This window comes from Pipistrellus hanaki (assembly GCF_964339955.1).
Source record: "Pipistrellus hanaki genome assembly, chromosome: 3".
Lineage (NCBI taxonomy): Eukaryota > Metazoa > Chordata > Mammalia > Chiroptera > Vespertilionidae > Pipistrellus > Pipistrellus hanaki.
Window position 1 is genome coordinate 92,749,954 of NC_140505.1, and position 21,075 is coordinate 92,771,028.

At 38.4% G+C, this 21,075-nt stretch overlaps 1 protein-coding gene across 15 annotated transcripts in view; it reads right to left on the reverse strand.

The window, feature by feature from the left end:
• The window catches only part of BCL2L13 (BCL2 like 13), a 226,624-nt gene that overhangs the window by 69,160 nt on the left and 136,389 nt on the right, over positions 1-21,075 (reverse strand). The gene's annotated exons all lie outside the window — the stretch shown is intronic.

Consider the following 21,075-nt stretch of genomic DNA (forward strand, 5'->3'; position numbering starts at 1 on the left):
ATACATTATTTAAACCTACACACAGTCCAAATGTTCTGGATTAAGTGCATTTACGTATAGATCAATGCAGAGGAAGAATTTTTAACAAGATGGTAAAACATTTTTAAAAGTTAATTGATACTCAATTCAATTATTAATGCAAAATAGAAAAAACAAAGATAAGAATCTTGCTTTCAAGGAACTTATGACTTAATAGGATACAAAAATAATGGTTTATTGCAGTCAAAGTCTAATTAAGAGTTCAGAGGGGGAAATGATGTTTTGGTAGAGGTGGGAGAGGACAAGGAGATGACTGAAAGCTTCATGAAGGAAGCAGCATCTATATGGACATTTGAAGATTGGATGAAAGCCACAAAGAAGATACAATATGAGCAAACACATAGAAATACTAAAAGGGGGATTAGGAAGTAGCTCAGCTTAATTAGTATAAAGTATACATGTATAAGAATAGAAAGTTCAGTTAAGATGCACTGCGAGGAATTTGACAGAGAGCTAAGTAATATGAATTTGTATTCAATAGGAAATGTTTAGTCAATTAAGTCTTTGAGCTACAAAACAACAAAGTCCCACTTTACAATTATTTTGACAGCACTGTGGGACTCTCTTGCTTCCCTCCTTTAACAAGAGTCTACAAAAAGCAAATAGTATCATTTTTCTTTTCCACATTTAACAGGTTAGTTTAATAGGACCCTATTGCAATGTTAGGCACTGAAGTTATAAGAAGAATGAGACCCAAATCTTGTTCTTAAAAAATTCACTGTCTAGCCCTAGCTGGCTTGGCTCAGTGTACTGAGCGTCGGCCTGTGGACTGGATAGGATATAAATGTCATTGCTATCTTCGGCAACAACTTCAGGGTATTCCCAGGTTTGATTCTCAGTCAAGGGCATATGCCTGGGTTGTGGTATTGCTCCCTAGTATGGGGCATACAGGAGTCAGCCAATCAATGATATTCTCTCATCACTGATATTTCTTCCATGCCCTTCCTCTTTGAAATCAATAAAAATGTATATATATATATATATATATATATATATATATATATATATATATATATTAAATTCACTGTCTATATGCAAAACTGGTATATGAATAATGAGTTTCAGTGTAATATGGATTTTAAGATAGATGTATGCACAGAGTGCTAGGGGAACCCAGAAGTTAAGAAATAATGAAAAAACACAGGAAGAGAACCAATTGAATGTAATGTCAAGAGATCTATAGGAAATTTTACAAAAAATTTGGGTGGCACTCATAAATGCTACAGAGAATTTAAATAGGATATGCAATTCCTAATTCATTCTGTGATTATGGCTAACATAGACTACTTTTAATCTTCAATCAAGATAAAAACAATCTTTCAGTGTTTACTAAGGGTCTAATATAAATCTAGTCACCCCACTAAGAAGAGAACAACAAATATACAACTAAGCAAAATACATGATCATAATGCCAACATTATGACTGCCTGACATTCTACCTCAACCCTGCTTCAATGTCTTAAGAAGTCCTGAAAACCCAGGGACCATGACTGTGGGAGCCACTGCCGGGCCCACTGCTTGAAACCAGGCCGATCCCATGACCACGCAACCTGCCACCAAGCCCATCACTGCAGCCACAGGCCCCATGTGACTCAATGCCTAGATTCTTTGGTAAGAGCAAAAATGGGGAGACAAAGATACAACCCCAAAGCTAAGAAAAAGAGAAGTCACCAGGAAAGGTACTGAAGGAAACAGGCAAGCAACATGCCAGAAAAAGAATTCAGAGTAAGGGTCATACAGTTTTTAAATGTCTGGATAAGAAAATCAACAACTTATGTAAGAATAAAGAGGAAATAAAGAGTGATATAGCTACAATAAAATACAGTATGGAAGGTTTCAACAGTAGACTAGGAGAAGCTGAGGACCGAATTAGCGAATTAGAAGACAGGGAAGCAAAACACACACATTCTGAACAACTGGAGGGAAAAATTAGAAAGCATGAGGAGAGCCCAAGAGAGTTTTTTGGGACAACATGAAATGAAGCATCATATGTATAATATATTACGAACGCCAGAATGACAAGAGGAACAAGGGTTAGAAAACCTATTTGAAGAAATAATGTCAGAAAACATCCCTGATTTGGGGAAGAAAAGGTTATACAAGCACAAAGAGTCACAAACAAGATAAACCCAAAGACCTGCACCTGGACATGTCTTAATTACAATGGCAAACGTTAATGGCAAAGAGGGAGTCTTAAAGGCTGTAAGAGAGACAGAGTTACCTACAAGGGATCTCCCATTAGATTATAAAACGATTTCTCAACAGAAACACATCAAGACATAAAGGAATGGAAGGAAGTATACAAAGTGATGCAAAGAAAGGAACTGAATCCAAGAATAGTCTATCCAGCAAATAAACTATTTCCCTGTCAGATCATTCAAATTTGACAGGGAAATCAGGAGCTTCACAGACAAAAAAGGGCTAAAGGAGTATATCACTATCAAGCCAGCAATGCAAGAAATGCTAAAGGGATTTGTAAAAAGAAGAAATAGAGAAGAAGGAACACAAGCACAAGAAATAAAAATGGATACAAACAAGTAATTAACAATAATAACCTTAAATGTAAGTGGACTAAATGCTCCAGTCAAAAGACATTGAGTGGCTCAGTGGATAGATGTCAGCCTGTGAACTGAAGGGGCCCAGGCTTTATTCCAGTCAAGGTTGCTGGCACATTCCCAGTAGGGAGTGTGCAGGAGGCAGCTGATCCATGTGTCTCTCTCATCAATGTTTCTAACTCTCTATCCCTCTCCCTTCCTCTCTGTGAAAATCCATAAAATATATTTAAAAAAGAAAAGAAAATTAAAGCTTTTGTTTTTTGGGGGCCCACATAAACTAAAACCCTGTTTATTTGGCCTGTTAGCCTTTGAGTTTGACATGCATTCCCCAAAGTCTCCAATAAAAAAAATATTAGAATTAATAAATTCTGCAATGTAGCAGGATACAAAATTAACACCAGAAATCTATGGCTTTTTTTTTTATACACCAATAGTGAATTTATGTAAAGAGAAATTTTAAAAACAACCCTATTTACCATTTCAACTACAAAAAAATTAAGATACTTAGGAGTAAACCTTTTGTATGCCATAAGTGTCTATAGATACTTTAAAAAGTCATTTTCCATGGAATTATCAACTGAAAATATTCAAGGATATCCTAATTGTAACATATTTTTATAATAGTCATTGCAAATTGATTTTAAAAATTAAAAATATCATGGCATGTGGGGATGGTTTCCATTTTGGATCTGTGGCAGTTAACAGGTTAACTAATGAGGTAAAACACCTGTACTTGGAAAACTCTAAGACACTGGAAAAAGAGGTAGAGGAAGACATAAACAAATGGGAGAATATACTGTGTTCATGGTTTGGTAGAATCAGCATCTTCAAAATTTCCATACTGCCCAAAGCAATCTATATTTTCAATGCACTCTCCATTAAAGTATGAACAGCATACTTCAAAGATCTAGAACAAACTCTCCAAAAATTCATCTGGAATAAAAAAAGACCCTGAATAGCTACAGAAATCTTGAAAGAAGAATAAATTTGTAGGGATCACAATACCAGATGTCAAGCTGTATTACAAATCCACTATTCTAAAAAATGCCTGGTACTGGCACAAGAATAGACATATAGACCAGTGGAACAGAACAGAGAACCCAGAAATCCACCCAAGCCATTATACTCAATTAATATTTGACAAAGGAGACAAGAGCACACAGTCAAGACAGTCTCTTCAACAAATGATGTTGGAAAAATTGGACAGATACATGCAAAAAAATGAAACTAGATCACCAATTTACACCATACACAAAAAAGAACTCAAGGGCGGAGCTTGAAGATGGCGACTGAACAGACGGACTTGTTCTGACTCCGGTCCCAGAACAGAAAAAAGCAGCGTCTGAGTCACTCAGGGAAAGTCGATTGGCAGCTGAGGGACAGCAGAAATCTCAAGGAGGGTAAGAAAAAGTCCGCTGGACAGGATTTCCTGACCAACCGGCCAGCACTGCGGCCGCGGCCGGGGCTCTCCCGGAGCTCTGGGCTTGGAGAGAAGGCTGAGCCATCTTACCAGAAAAGGAAGAGCTTCTCTGAAGCCTGGAAAAACCCACAATGGCGGAGACCATCGAGTAGCTGAGACAGCCCAATCGGCGCAAACACTTGGTTTCAAGGGAGTTCTTCAGTCACCCACGGAAAGGTCAGAGTTTGTGGGGAAAATTTGAGGGATCTGGGTCCCGCGGCACAGGCAGTGACGGTAGCCACTGAGCTCCGGCAAGGCCCCGCCCCCCACTATAGCCGCCAGCGCGGTGCTGCCGCCTGCGCTGACCTGCGAGCCCAAAGAAGGCTGCAGCGAGAATTCTGCCTGGGACACCCAGTGCTGGGTTTGGCGTAATCTGGGACTTTTTTAAAAAAAACGCCAGGGGACACGGGACAGATTGTTAAGAATCGCGGCTGTCCCGACAAGGGCGGATCATCTGGAAACCTTGGCGCCTGACCCCCTTCACCCCCTTGCTTCTGAAAACTAGGGAAGGACTGCTCAGTTGGGCTTATCCGGGGAAATTGCCTTCCTGGAAACAAGGGATCGGAGCTTTAGAGATAGTCTGGGAGCCAGTTGGCACTCTGCCAGCTAGAGCCATAGCGAAAGAAGGCCAGAGCAACCAAAAAGACTGGGAGGTCAAACCGGAAACACTGACACCTAAGAGCTGAATTACAAACTGCTTTTTTTTTTTTTTCTTTTTTTCTTTTTTCTTTTCTTTTTCTTTTTTTTTTCTTTTTATTAATCAAAAATAAATGGACACAAATAACTAAGATATAGCCGACTTAAAATTAAGGATTACCTTACAAAACTGAGGTGCAGTGGAATGCTGGGAACTGCAAGTCTGTCTGCTCCGTGAATCAGGCGTGCCAAATACAATAACAGAGGAAGTGAATGATCACTACTGGTCATTTTTATACTAATTTTGCCATTCTTTATTTTATTTTCAGCTTTTAATCTTTTATTTAATTTTCATTTTTTTCATCTTTTACTTAAGAAACGAATTTTTTTTTCTTTTTTCCTTACTTGATTTTACCTTTTCAATTATTACATTTTTCAATCTCTTTCATCACTATTACTACTGCTATTTTGAATTTTTGTTTCTTTTTCCTTTTTTTTTTTTTTCCCCTCTCCACTACCATTTTATTTTTTCTTTATTTTACATTGGGAGTAACCTTCATTCTATTTTAATCTCTACTATATCATCATCCAACCCTTTCTCAACTTGACCTTTACACCATCACTCTCTTACTAAACTTTACCCTTTTAGTCTCCGATTTATCCTATCCCTTGCCTGCTTTAGTTTTTCCTCTATTCTTTCTGCATACCCCCTGCTAAAGCTCTCACTATACTTATAGACCTAAGTTCCAACCCCTGACCCAAGTGTATAAATATCACTCTCTGCACGATATTAACTAGTTAAAAAAAAAAAAAAAAAGGTTCTCCTCTCTATCCTTTTCTCATTGTTTGTGTGAAGGTTGATTATTGTGAATTTTTATGCTTTTTAGTGAAATTGTTATGCTTATACCTGTGTTGTTATTGTTGCTTTGTATTTTTTTTTTAAAAAAAATCCTCTGTTTTTGTTTGTTTCTTGTACTTCTATATATCATAGCCTTACTTAATAATAGTGGATATTGTAGTTTGTATTGATCTCCAAGTATTGTTACTGGCATTGGCTGGGTTCAGTGGTTGTTCTATGGCAATTTTCTCCACAGATATATAGTTTGTCTCCCATTTCTCTTTTAGTCTCCTTCTTCTCTCTCTTTCTTTCTCTCCCTTCTTTTTTTCCGTTTTCCAACTTCATTTTGTCATTACCTTTTTCCTCCTTTTTCTATCTCTTTATCCCTCTTTTTTTTTTAATCTTATTTACTTATTTTATTTATTATTTTTTAAATTTTTCTTTATTTTATTTTTACCTTTCTTCCTTCTCTCCTATCCCCCAATTTGCCTTTCTCTAGTGGTCACCTTTGTTGGAGGTTATTAATATTGTAAATACATTCCTGTTAAGTGCCTCTTGTGTTGTACCTGGTAGTGTTGTAGTTTGTACCTTTAAATCAACGCAGGGGAAGAAACACCACATAACCAGACATCCTGAAAAGAAAGGCCATGGGGAGACAAAAACATAGTCCGCACGTGAAAGAAAAGCAGGCATCACCAGAAAAGGAAGTAAACGAGTCAGACGCAAGCAGCCTACCAGAGCAAGAATTCAGAGTAATGATCATAGGATGGCTAAAAAGAATGGAAGAGAAATTTGACAATAGCCAAGAAGAAATGAGGAAGAACCATGAGGAAATGAAGAAGAGCCATGAGGAATTGAAGAAGAACCAAGAAGAAATGAAAAATGACATCGCTACCATGAAGAACTTAACAGAAAGCATCAAGAGTAGACTAGATGAAGCAGAGGACCGCATCAGTGAGCTAGAAGACAAGATGGAAAAAAATACCCAATTAGAGCAGCTTCTAGAAAAAAAAGATTAAAAAGCAGGAGGAGAGCCTACGGGAGCTTTGGGACAATACAAAACAAAATAATATTTGAATAATTGGGGTTCCAGAAGGAAAGGAAACTGAGGTAGACATGGAAAAAGTATTTCAAGAAATAATGACAGAAAACTTTCCTGAGATAGAGAAGAAAAAACCCACACAAATCCAAGATGCTCGCAGAGTCCCAAACAAAATAAATCCCAGAAAACAGACGACAAGGCACATTATAATTAAATTGGCTAACAACAACGACAAAGTAAGAATCTTAAAAGCAGCCAGAGAGAGACAGAAAGTGACATACAAAGGAACCCCCATCAGACTAGCAACTGATTTCTCAACAGAAACATATCAGGCCAGAAGGGAATGGGATGAAATATACAAAGTCATGCAAAGGAAGGGTCTGAATCCAAGAATACTGTACCCAGCAAGGCTATCAATCAAAATTGAAGGGGAAATCAGGAGCTTCATAGACAAAAAAAGACTGAAGGAATTTATATCCACCAAACCAGCAATGCAAGAAATGCTAAAGGGTCTACTGTAAAAATAAAGAAATAGGAAGTGAAGAAGGAACACGGTTATAGAATAAAAATGGCGTCAAATGAGTACCTATCAATAATAACCTTAAATGTAAATGGATTAAATGCTCCAATCAAAAGACATAGGGTGTCAGATTGGATAAGAAAACAAGACCCATACATCTGTTGTCTACAAGAATCCCACCTCAGAAAAAAAGATGCACACAGACTGAGGGTGAAGGGATGGAAAAAAGTTTTCCAGGCAAATGGAAATGAAAAAAAAGCTGGGGTAGCAATACTTATATCTGACAAATTAGATCTCAGAGTGAAGGACATAACAAGAGATAATGAAGGCCACTTCATAATACTAAAGGGAACAATCCAACAAGAAGAAATAACCCTGGTAAATATATATGCACCCAATACAGGAGCACCCAAATACATAAAAAAAAAAAACTGCTGGAGGACATTAAGGGAGAGATTAATAGCAATACAATCATAGTAGGAGATTTTAATACCCCACTTTCACCTTTGGACAAATCATCTAAACAAAAAATCAGCAAAGAAATATCAATCCTAAATGACTCACTAGACCAGATGGAATTAATTGACATCTTCAGAACATTCCACCCCAAAGCCACAGAATATACATTCTTCTCAAGTGCACATGGGACATTCTCAAAGAGAGACCACATTTTGGGACATAGGCAAAGTCTCTTCAAATTCAAGAAGATAGAAATCATATCAAGCATCTTCTCAGATCATAATGGCATAAAACTGGAAATTAACTACACTAAAAATAATCCAAAGAAATCAAACACATGGAGACTAAATAGCATGCTATTAAACAAGGACTGGGTTACCAGAGAAATCAAGGAAGAAATTAAAAACATCCTGGAAACAAATGACCATGAAAACACAACAATCCAAAATCTATGGGATACAGCAAAAGCAGTTTTGAGAGGGAAGTTCATATCCTTACAAGCCTATTGCAAAAAACTAGAAAAAAGGCTAACAAGTGATCTAACTCTACAACTCAAAGAGTTAGAAAAAGAGCAACAAGAAAAGCCCAGTGTAAGCAGAAGGAAGGAAATAACAAAAATCAGAGCACAGATAAACGACATAGAGACCAAAGAAACAATACACAAGATCAACAAAACCAAGAGCTGGTTCTTTGAAAAGATAAGCAAGATAGATGGACCTCTAGCCAGGCTAACCAAGAAACAAAGAGAGAGGACCCAAATAAACAAAATCAGAAATGAAAGAGGTGAAATAACAACAGACCCCACCGAAATACAACGAATTGTTACTAAATACTACGAACAACTCTATTCCAACAAACTGAACAACCTGGAGGAAATGGACGTATTCCTAGAAAAATACACACTTCCAAAACTCAATCAGGAAGAATCTAAAAATCTCAATAGACCAGTGATTTGGGAAGAAATTGAAACAGTCATCAAAAAGCTTCCAGCAAACAAAAGCCCAGGGCCAGATGGCTTCACAGGAGAGTTTTACCAAACATTCAAGGAAGAACTAAAACCTATCCTCCTCAGACTATTCCAAAAAATACAAGAGGAAGGAACACTTCCAAACTCCTTCTATGAAGCCAGCATCACTCTAATACCAAAACCAGATAAAGACAACTCAATGAAAGAGAATTACAGGCCAATATCCCTCATGAACATAGATGCCAAAATCCTCAATAAAATTCTAGCAAATCGACTCCAGAAGAACATCACAAAGATCATACACCATGACCAAGTAGGATTTATTCGAGGAATGCAAGGATGGTACAATATCCGCAAATCAATAAATGTGATACATCACATTAACAAACTGAAAGATAAAAATCATATAGTCATATCAATTGATGCAGAAAAAGCATTTGATAAAATCCAACACCCTTTCCTGATAAAAACTCTTAACAAGGTGGGAGTACAAGGATCATACCTCAACATAATAAAAGCTATTTATGATAAACCCACAGCCAACATTATACTCAATGGGCAAAAACTAAAACCATTCCCTCTAAGAACAGGAACAAGACAGGGATGCCCACTCTCGCCACTCCTGTTTGACATAGTACTGGAAGTACTAGCAATTGCAATTAGACAAGAGGAGGAAATAAAAGGCATCCAAATTGGAAAAGAAGAAGTAAAGTTATCCTTATTTGCAGATGACATGATATTGTACATAAAAAACCCAAAGGACTCCATTAAAAAACTAATTGACTTAATAAATGAATTTGGCAATGTAGCAGGATACAAAATTAACGCCAAAAAATCCATGGCATTTCTATACACCAACAGTGAAACTACAGAAACAGAGGCTAAAAAAGCAATTCCATTTACCATCGCACCAAAAAAATTAAGATACATAGGAATAAGTTTAACTAAGGAAGTAAAGGACCTATTTGCGGAAAACTACACGACACTGAAAAAAGAGATAGAGGAAGATGTAAGGAGATGGAAGAACATACCATGTTCATGGATTGGTAGAATCAACATCATCAAAATGTCCATACTTCCTAAAGCAATCTATAGGTTCAATGCACTCCCCATTAAAATACCAAGAGCATACTTCACTGACCTAGAAAGAACTTTCCAAAAGTTCATTTGGAACAATAAAAGACCCCGAATAGCCACAGCAATCCTGAGAAAGAAGAGTAAAGTAGGAGGGATCTCAATACCAGACTTCAAACTATATTACAAAGCCATGGTTCTCAAAACAGCCTGGTACTGGCACAAGAACAGACATATAGATCAATGGAATAGAATTGAGAACCCAGATATCAACCCAAATCAATATGCTCAATTAATATTTGACAAAGGAGGCACGAATATACAATGGAGTCAAGACAGTCTCTTCAATAAATGGTGTTGGGAAAATTGGACAGACACATGCAAAAGAATGAAACTAGATCACCAACTTACACCATTCACCAAAATAAACTCAAAATGGATACAGGACTTAAACATCAGACGGGAAACCATAAAAATACTAGAAGCATCCGCAGGCAGCAAAATCTCAGACGTATGCCAAAAGAACTTCTTCACTGATACTGCCCCTAGAGCAATGGAAGCTAAAGAGAAAATAAACAAATGGGACTACATCAAAATAAAAAGCTTTTTTACGGCAAAAGAAACCATCAACAAAACAACAAGAAAGCCTACGGTGTGGGAGAATATATTTGCAAATAATACCACTGATAAAGGTTTAATCTCCAACATTTACAGACAGCTTATACAACTAAATAAAAGGAAGATGAATGATCCAATTAAAAAATGGGCAATGGACCTAAATAGAATATTTTCAAAAGAAGACAGAAGGAAGGCCAAAAGGCACATGAAAACATGCTCTAAGTCACTAATTGTCCGAGAGGTGCAAATCAAAACAACAATGTGGTACCATCTCACACCTGTCAGAATGGCCAACATCAACAAATCAACAAACGACAAGTGTTGGCGAGGTTGTGGAGAAAAAGGAACCCTCGTGCACTGCTGGTGGGAATGCAGACTGGTGCAACCACTGTGGAGAACAGTGTGGAGTTTCCTCAAAAAACTGAAAATGGAACTCCCATTTGACCCAGTAATCCCACTTCTAGGAATATATCCCAAGAAACTAGAAACACCAATCAGAAAGGATATATGCACCCCTATGTTCATAGCAGCACAATCTACAATAGCCAGAATTTGGAAACAGCCTAGGTGCCCGTCAGCAGATGATTGGATCCAAAAACGATGGTACATCTACACAATGGAATACTATGCTGCCATAAAGAAGAAGGAATTCGCATCATTTGCAGCAACCTGGATGGAATTGGAGAATATCATGCTGAGTGAAATAAGCCAATCAGTGAAAGAGAAACACCACATGACCTCACTCATTTGTGGATGATAAAGAACATTATAAATTGATGAACCAAGAGACAGATATAGAGACAGTAAAACAACAGGCAGACTGTCGAATTACGGTGGGGAGGGGAGGAAGATCTGGGGGAGATAATAGATCAACCGAAGGACTTGTGTACATCCATATAGGTACAACCAATGGACATGGAACTCTGGGGAGGGAGGGTATGTACGGGAGGGAGGGAGGGGGGCAAAAAAAAAAATCAATAAAATATATTTTAAAAAAAAATGAACTCAAAATGGGTAAAGGACTTAAACATAAGACGAGAAACCATAAAAATCTTAGAAGAATCCATAAACAGCAAAATAGCAGACATTTGTTGTAGTTATATCTTCACCAATACAGCTCCTAGGACAATGGAAACTAAGGGGAAAATAAACAAATAGGACTACATCAAAATAAAAAGCCTCTGCACAAAAGAAACCATCAACAAAACAATAAGAAAGCCCACTGCATGGGAGAACATATTTGCCAATGTTATCTCTGATAAGAGTTTAATCTCCAACATTTATAGGGAACTCATACAACTTAACAAAAGGCAGATAAACAATCCAATAAAAAAAATGACCAAAGTACCTAAATAGATACATTTTGAAAGAGGACATACTAGGGAAGTGAAGGGGTACTCACTGTGATTTTGATTTGCCTTTCCTTAATGACTAATGATGCTGAACATTTTTTCATGTGCTTACTGGCTATTTGTATATCTCTGGAACATTTATTCAAATCTGCTGCCTATTTTTAACTTGACTTGTCTTTTTATTATTGAACTTGAGGCCCAGTGCATGAAATTCATGCCCAGGGGGCAGTGTGTGTCCCTCTGCCCCGCCTGTGCCCTCTCCAATCTAGGATCCCTCTCACAATCTAGGACTGCTGGCTCCCAACTTCTCGCCTGCCTGCCTGCTGGACTGCCTCTAACCACTGCTGCCTGCCAGCCTGATCACCCCCTAACTACTCCCATGCCAGCCTGTTCGACACTTAACTGCTCCCCTGCCAGCCCAATTGCCCCTGACTTGCCTCCCCTGCTGGCTTGGTCACCCTTATCTACCCTCCCCTGCGGGCCTGGTTGCCCCTAACTGTCCTCTCCTGTAGTTCTGGCCCGCACAGCTGCCTTCCCTGCAGGCCTGATCCTCCCACAACTGCCCTCCCCTGCTGGCCATCTTATGTCCACCTGGGGGCAGCCATCATTGACCACATGGGGGTGGCCAGCTTGTGTGTTGGAGTAATGGTCAATTTGCATATTACCTCTTTACTGTATAGAACTGTTAAAAGACTTAACTTTTGCCCTGGCTGATTTGACTCAGTGGATAGAGTGTTGGCTAAGTGGATAGAGCAACTGAAGGGTCCCAGGTTTGATTCTGGTCAAAGGCACATGCCCAGGTTGTGAGCTCAATCTCCAGTAGGGGACATGCAGGAGGCAGCTAATTGTTGATTCTCTCTCATAATTGATATTTCTCTCTCACCCCTTCTTCTTTCCTCTCTGAAATTCATCCTATCTAATAAGAGTAATACGCAGATTGACCATCACTCCAACACACAAGATGGCTGCCCCCTTGTGGTCAAAGATCCTGCCCCCATGTGGACACAAGATAGCTACCACAAGATGGCCAGCAGGGGAGGGCAGTTGGGGGTGACCAACCCTGCAGGAGAGGGCAGTTAGAGGTGACCAGGCTGGCAGAGGAGGGAAGTTGGTGGCAAACAGGCTGGCAGAGGAGCAGTTAGACATCAATCAGGCTGGCATCAGAGTGGTTAGGGGTGATCAGGCTGACAGGTAGAAGCGGTTAGGGGCAATCAGGAAGGCAGGCAGGCAAACAAACAGTTGGGAGCCAGCAGTCATGGATTCTGAGAGAGCAGTCATACATCCCTTAAGGCATCCCAGATTGGAGAAGGTGCAGGCTGGGCTGAGGGACACCACCACCCCACCACCCCACCATCCCTGTGCATGAATTTCATGCACCGGGCCTCTAATAAAAATATATTTGAAGGAAAATGCCGAGACAAGGAAACAGATCACAAACGAAAGAAATGGAGGACAAAAAGCAACGGGATATAGAGTTCAAAACCAAACTTATAAGGTTTTTCAAGAATTTCCTAGAAAAAGGCCAATAAAATAAATGAGACCTATGAGGATATGAAAAGGGATCAATTAGAAATAATAAGGGATCAACTAGAAATAATAAGGGATCAACAAGAAATAATAAGGGATCAACAAGTAATAAAGAATACATTGTCTGAAATTAAAAATATTATACAGAGTCCTAAAACAGAATGGAAGATCGCAAGAATCAAGTCAAAGATTTGGAACATAAAGAGTCAGAAAACACTCCTCCGCAGAAGCAAGAAGACAAGAGAATCCAGAAAGTTGAAGATAATGTAAGAAACCTTTGGGACAACTTCAAGTGAACCAACATCAGAATTATGGGGGATCCCAGAAGAAGAGAGAGAGCAAGATACCGAAAACATATTGAAAGAAATAATGACAAAAAAACATCCCCCACCTGGTGAAAGAATTAGACTTACAAGTCCAGGAAGCGCACAGAACCCCAAACAAAAGGAATCCAAAGAGGACACATCATAATTAAAATTCCAAGAGCAAAAGACAAAGAGAGAATATTAAAAGCAGCAAGAGCAAGGCTGGTAGTTACCTATAAAGGAGCACCCATACGATTGTCAGCTGATTTCTCAACAGAAACCATGCAGGCCAGACGGGAATGGCAAGAAATATCCAAGGTGATGAATAGCAAGAACCTACAGCCAAAAATACTCTACCCAGCAAAGCTATCACTCAGAATCAAAGGCCAGATAAAGAGCTTCACTAATAAAAAAAAAAGCTAAAGAAGTTCATCACCACCAAACCAGAATTATATGAATTGCTGAAGGCGGTTCTTTTGGAAGAGAAAGAAAATAAAGATAAAAATTATGAACAACAAATACGTAACTATCAACAAGTGAATCTAAAAACCAAGGGAATTCAAAAAAATCTGATGAACAATATTAACTGTTGAATATAATAGAATCAGAGGTATGGAAGGGGAGTGAACTGATGATTCTCAGGTAAAAGGGGAGTGGGGGGTGTGGGAAGAGAGTGAACATAAACTGTGCACCTACGGATGAGGACAATGGGGGTTGGGGAAAGGGCAGAGAGTGGGGTGGGAACCTGGTGGAGGGGAGCAATGGAGGGGGGAAAGAAATGAGGAACATTTGTAATAATATGAACAATAAAGATTTATTAAAAATAAATAAATAAATTAAAAATATATATTTGAAAAAAAAGACTTAACTTTTATTCTTAAACAAGACTGATAGAGTTGGATATTAAAGAAACCAATTGTTTGGGGGTTGAATCTAAAGAAAGCAGGTAAAGTACCAAAGTAACCAGTAACCTGCTGCAGGTAAAGTACTAAAGTAACCAGTAACCTATGCCAGTTTATTTTTTTAAGCTTTCTTAAAAAACAAACAAACATAACAAAAAAAAAAAAAAAAAAAAAAACCCAAAAACACACACACACACAAAAAAAAAACCCCACACACTCACATTTTGTATTGATTTTTTTTTTTTTTTTTTTTAAGAGAGACTGGAAGGGTGAGGAGGAGGAGAGAGAGAAAGAAAAGAAGAGAGAGAAACACTAATCATCAATTGGTTGCCTCCCTCATGCTGGGGATTGAACCTGCAACTTGGGTATGTGCCCTGACCTGAGAATTAAACCAGCAACCATTTGGTGCACTGGATGGCACTCAACCAACTAAGCTACACTGGCCAGGAATAGTTATTAAAAAAAAATCTCTGCCATTAAAAAAAAAGAAGAAGAAAGATCTCTGCTATTAGTGCCATTTCTCATATAAATTACTTTCCCAAGTTTCAAATCACAAAGGAGGAAAAGAGACACAGCTCTAATCTTAGGATTCAATCTCTTTTAAACTTTCATTATATTTTCATCATAATATTCCTATATAATAAAAGCCTAATATGCTAAGTGTCCAGTCTTCCATTCAACCAATCAAAGCACAATATGCTAATGATATGCTAAAGATGCTCAATTGCTTGCTATGATGTGCACTGACCACAATAGGGAAAACGCTCTGACCGACAGGTTAATTTTCTGCTGGGGCCTAGCCAATCTGGATAGAGTGAGAAGAGCCAGATATGCCCTGGAGCCCTCACCCAGGTCCTCCCCAGCTGGATAATCTCCTGCATCCCTCCCTGGCCCTGATCAAGCTCCTGTGGGGTCCCTCAACCTGGCCTGCACCTTCTCACAATCCAAGATCCCTCAGGGGATGTCAGAGAGCTATTTTCAGCCCAATCCTACAGGCCAGGCTGAGGGACCCTCTGGTTGTAATGTAAAACCAGTCAACAGTTCTCAGAATATCACTAATGAGCAACCGCAAAGAGTTCATTAACAAACAAATGCAGAACAAAAAGACTATGTACCCATCAACAGCAGATCACTAATTACAGACAGCCAGAAGGTAATGCTTATCCTACTGAAGAATATACATCATTTCTCTGTTTTCATATATTTAATAATTTATTTTAGCTAGCATCTATCTCATCACATGCCTTTCTATTTAACAGTTAAGTACTAAATATGTATCTCAAAAATACTTCTTCTTAAATATATTTTAACATATATAAATATACTTTCCTCTTCTATCAACATTTTCTGCTATTATTCTAATACTAGAGGCCCAGCGCACAGATTTGGCCCAGCTTTTTGTCATTTCCATTGCCTGAACAATATTTTTCCATCCCTTCACTTTGAGTCTGTGTGAGTCCCTTGTTCTGAGGTGAGTATCTTGTAGAAAGCATATATATGGATCATGTTTTCTTATCCTTTTAGCCATCTGATGTCTTTTGATTGGAGCATTTAGTCCATTTACATTTAAAGTTATTGTTAGGTACTAGTTTGTAGCCATTTTTATTTTTTGTGCCTGTATTCCTTCTTCCCTTTCTATTTCTTCTTTTTACACCCTGTCCCTTTAGCATTTCTTTTATTGCTGGCTTGATAGTGATAAACTCCCTTAGTTTTTTGTTTTTTGTTTTTTGTTTTGTCTACAAAGCTCCTTATTTCCACTTCAATTTTGAATGATAGTCTTGCTAGATATTCTTGGTTGCAGTTCCTTGCTTTGCATCACTTTGTTTACTTCCTTCCATTCCTTTCTGTCCTGATGTGTTTCTGTTGAGAGATCATTTGATAATCTAATGGGAGATCCTTTGTATATAACTTTCTGTTTCTCTTGCAGCCTTTAAGATTCTCTCTTTGTTCTGAACGTTTGCCATCATAATTACGACATGTCTTCCTGTGGGTCTTTTTGCGTTCATCTTGTTTGGGACTCTCTGTGCTTGTGTGACTTTTTTCTTCCCAAACCATGGAAATTTTCTGACATTATTTCTTCATATAGGTTTTCTAACCCTTGTTCCTCTTCTTATCTTCTGGCACCCCTATTATTCATATGTTGCTTCATTTCATATTATCCCAAAGCTTCATTAGGCTCTCCTCCTGTCTCTTAATTTTTTTCTCCAATTGCAGTTCAGTTTGCATGTTTTGCTTCCCTGTCTTGTAATTGGCTAATTTGGTCCTCCGCTTCTACTCTAGTGTTGAAGCTTCCATAGTGTTTTTTTTTTTTATTGTAGTTATATCACTCTTTATTTCCTCTTGATTCTTACATAAGTTGTTGATTTTCTCATCCATCCGGTTTATGAACTGTATGACCCTTATTTTGAATTGTTTTTCTGACACTGCATGCTCTGTTTCACTTAGCTCCTTTTCTAGTGATTCCTCCTTTTCTTTCCTTGGGGGCGTTTCTTTGTCTTTACTTTTATGTCCTCACCAAAGGATCTAGGTGTCAAGTCGTGTGGGGGCTACTTCTTGGGCGGCAGTGGCTACTTGGGTAGTGGCTGTTTCCTGGGCAGTCATGGCAGTGGCTGCTCCTCAGTTTGCAGTGGCTCCTTGGGTGGGTGCTATTCATGTGGCTGCTCACAGTAGTGAGTAGGGTGCTTTTGCGGATACTGCTCCTCGGACTAGAGTGGGCTGTGAACAGCTGCTGCTCCTTGGACGAGAGCGGGCAGTCACAATTTAATCAGCATTTACTGTGGGCCGGTCACTGTGTCAAGAACTATAGTTATGACAATAACTGAAAAATAGGCATCTGACTTTTGATTGCTATACAGAGCATCAGGTGAGGCATGAGAAGGTAACCCTTGGAATTTTACACCAAGAGGAGAAAAGGCTACATTGTGTATCCACTGAATCCTGTCCAAAATTGATTGAAAGTTGCTTCTTAGGAAAGTAATTCTTGTCCTTGCAATACTTACCATGCATAAGCCAATCAAAAAATCTTGTGGCTTTCTTCTTTATTTATTTATTTATTTTTTATTGATTTCAGAGAAGGAAGAGGGAGAGTTAGAAAAATCAATGATGAGAGAGAATCAATGATCGGCTGCCTTTTGCATGCCCCCTAGAACCCAGGCTTGTGCCCTTGATGGGAATTGAACCTAGGACCTTTAGTCCCCAGGCCAATACTCTATCCACTGAGCTAAACAAGCAAGAAGACTTCCTGTCTTCTTGAACCTGTAATCCTATTTGGAGATAAAAAGTACCACTTCCCATCCAGCTAAACAAAAAACCTAGGAGTCATACTGGATTCCTCTTATTCCTGAAGTAGTTGTTTTTTTACTGCTGGGAACTATGCTATGTGCATGCGAGTGATAAAACACTCTCATCTCTGCCCTTAAAGAATTTCAAATATAGTTTAAAACCTCGTTAAGAAGATAAATATAGAATACTCTAGGAGCATCAAAGAGAAAAGCTTATTTGGGGAATCACAAAAGGCTTCTTAGAAGAGAGAACATCTAAGCTGCATCTTAAAAAATAAGAATTGCTGGACCAAATAAATGAGAAAGAGGCAGCAGAAAAGTGTAAATAAAATCACAGTGCCAAGCAGTATCATAGCATATCCAGGCAACTACAAGTTCTTCGGTATTCCAAAGCATAAGATGAGGAATATAGAAAGATAAAGGTAGAGAAGTAGGAAAGGTCAAGCATGATGTCAATGCATGGAAAGCAAAAGGCCTATTTATAATAATAAAAGTGTAATATGCTAGTTAGACCGGAGGTCTTTCCAGACAAAGCCGGGGCTACAAGGTAAGCCCAGTTCGTGGGTGCCTGCGGCAGCTGGAGGGAAGCCCTGGTCCTAGGTGCCAGAGGGAAGCCAGTGGGAAGGAAGGCCTACTCTTGCATGAATCTCTTGCATCGGGCCTCTAGTCTGGATATACAGGTGTACCGGTTAATAATGAGGATTCTTTTCAATAGGTGAAGTTACACATATGTTGATATATATTCAATTTGATATGTATGCTATTTTATTGTATTGACAGCAAGCTTCAAAACTTCATATGTCAAATTTTCTGGAGGTATAACATTATAGATATTTTTACAAATAAAAATGTTGAATTTCGCCGAAACCGGTTTGGCTTAGTGGATAGAGTGTCAGCCTGTGGACTGAAGGATCCTGGGTTCGATTCCGGTCAAGGGTACGTACCTTGATTGCGGGCACATCCCCAGTAGGGGGAGTGAAAGAGGCAGCTGATCGATGACTCTCTCATCGACGTTTCTAACTCTCTATCTCTCTCCCTTTGGCTCTGTAAAAAAGTCAATAAAATATATTAAAAAACAAACAAACAAAAATGTAGAATTTCATGCCAAAAAAAGAACATTTGCAAGAAGTTATAATTCAGCCGAAACTGGTTGGGCTCAGTGAATAGAGTGTTGGTCTGCAGACTGAGGGGTCCCAGGTTCAATTTCAGTCAAGGGCATGTACATTGGTTGTGGACACATCCCCAGTGGGGGGTGTGCAGGAGGCAGCTGGTCGATGTTTCTCTCTCATTGATGTTTCTAACTATCTCTAACCTTTCCTCTCTGTAAAAAAATCAATTATATATATATATATATATATATATATATATATATATATATATATAGTGTATATATATATATATATATATATATAGTGTATATATATATATATATATATATATATATATATATATATATATATAATTCTTTTAAAAGAAGTTTTAATTCATTACTTCATTTTGAAGAAAAGTACTGCTGAATACTTCGGGAAGCTTATGATGAACATACTCCATCTCAAGATACTTGTGAACACTGGTTTACATGCTTTAAAAGTGATGATTTCAATGCAAAAGAACATCCAGGTCAACCGAAAAAGTTTGAAGACCAACAATTACAAACATTATTGGATGAAGATGTGTGTCAAACTCAAAAACAACTTGCAGAAAGATTAAATAATTTGTGATCATTTACAAGGAATGGGAAAAATTTAAAGGAAGGAAAATGGGTGCTTCATCAACTGAACGAAAGACAAATAGAAAACCAAAAAGTCATCAGTAAAATGTTGCTTCAACGGCACAAAAGAAAGTCTTTTTTGCATTGAATTGTGACTGGCCATGAAAAGTGGATTTATTTAGAGAATCCCAAATTCACAAAATCATGGATTAATCCAGGTCAACCATCAATATCGATTGCAAGACCAAATTGATTCAGAAAGAAGACAATACTCTGCATTTGTTGGGATCAGGAAGGTGTAGTGTATTATGAGCTTCTAAAACCAGGTGAAACCATTAATACTGATTGCTATCAAAAACAAATAATCAATGTGAACCACGCTTTGATCATGAAACAGCCAGAATGTGCCAGAGAATATGGCAAAGTAATTTTGCTTCATGATGACACACCATCACACACTTCAAAACCAGTTAAAGACATGTTAAAAGATCTTGGCCTGGGAAGTATTAACCCACCCACCGTATTCACCAGACCTTGCTCCTTCAGATTACCACTTGTTCCAATAGATGGCACATGCACTTTCTGAGCAGCACTTCAAAACATACGAAGAAGTGGAAAATTGGGTTTCTGAATGGTTTGCCTCAAAACAAAAAAAAGTTCTATTGGGATGGTATCCACAACTTACCTGAAAATAGGGGAAATGTGTAGCTAGCGATGGACTTTACTTTTAATAAAACACTTCTGGTGTTTCTCTTGAAATTATCCTGTTTTCTTTGATTACAAAATCTGCCATTATTAACCAGTACACTTAGTAAACAAGCATTTACCTCTATCTCATAGAAGGTGAGTGTTTCCCTCTAATCTTGCTGCATCTGACAAAGATCTTTGTTCTACCAAAAAATAAACTCAACTCACCCATACCCCCAAATATGGCAACCCTTAGGTTATCAATAACCCTTAGGACAGAAGAGAAAAATCTAAGGCAGAAGCACCCAGCCATTAGAAAAAGACTAAATTTGAATTTTATAAAAGAGCAGCTTATAAATTTTATAAAAGAGCAGATAATCTATCTCTGTTATCTTACTCCTTCAGTTAAAAGAAGGGGATAGCCCTGGCTAGTGTAGTTCAATTGGTTGGAGAGTCATCCCATGCACCAGTAGGTCGCAGGTTTGATTCTCCACCAAGGCACATACCTAGGTTGCAGGTTCCATCCCCAATCAGGCATATATGGGAGGCAACCGATCAATATATAGATGTTTCTCTCTCTCTCTCTCTCTCTCTCTCTCTCTCTCTCTTCCTCCTCTAAAATCAATTCTTTATAAAAAGAAGGAAAAAAAAAGGCAAGCGGGTAAAGTCATACAATACTTAAAATAACAAGGTAGGGCAAAAGTAGGTTTATGGTTATATGTGAAAGTTTATTCTTCAATTATTATTGTACTAGACACCCAGAGGACAAAATTTGTGCACTGGGTAGGGAGGGGGTCCCTTAGTCTGGCCTGTACCCTCTCCAATCCGGGACCCCTTGGGAAATGTCCACCTTCCAGTTTGTGGCCGCACTTTTAACAAATGACAGCTCCATTGTTGTTTCTTTCTTCTCATGCTTAAACCCATTGGAATTAGTAGGTATTCAAAGTGTGTATACATTTTGGGGGACACCCTGTATATCTCCAATCAGTGGTGAAAGGAAATGGCAGATTTGGAACCCCCAGATAAGGAACCTTGCTCACTCCCTACATGTCTTCCCACCTTTGCGAGAGGTGAGAGAATCAATGTTTTCTCTCATTAACTCG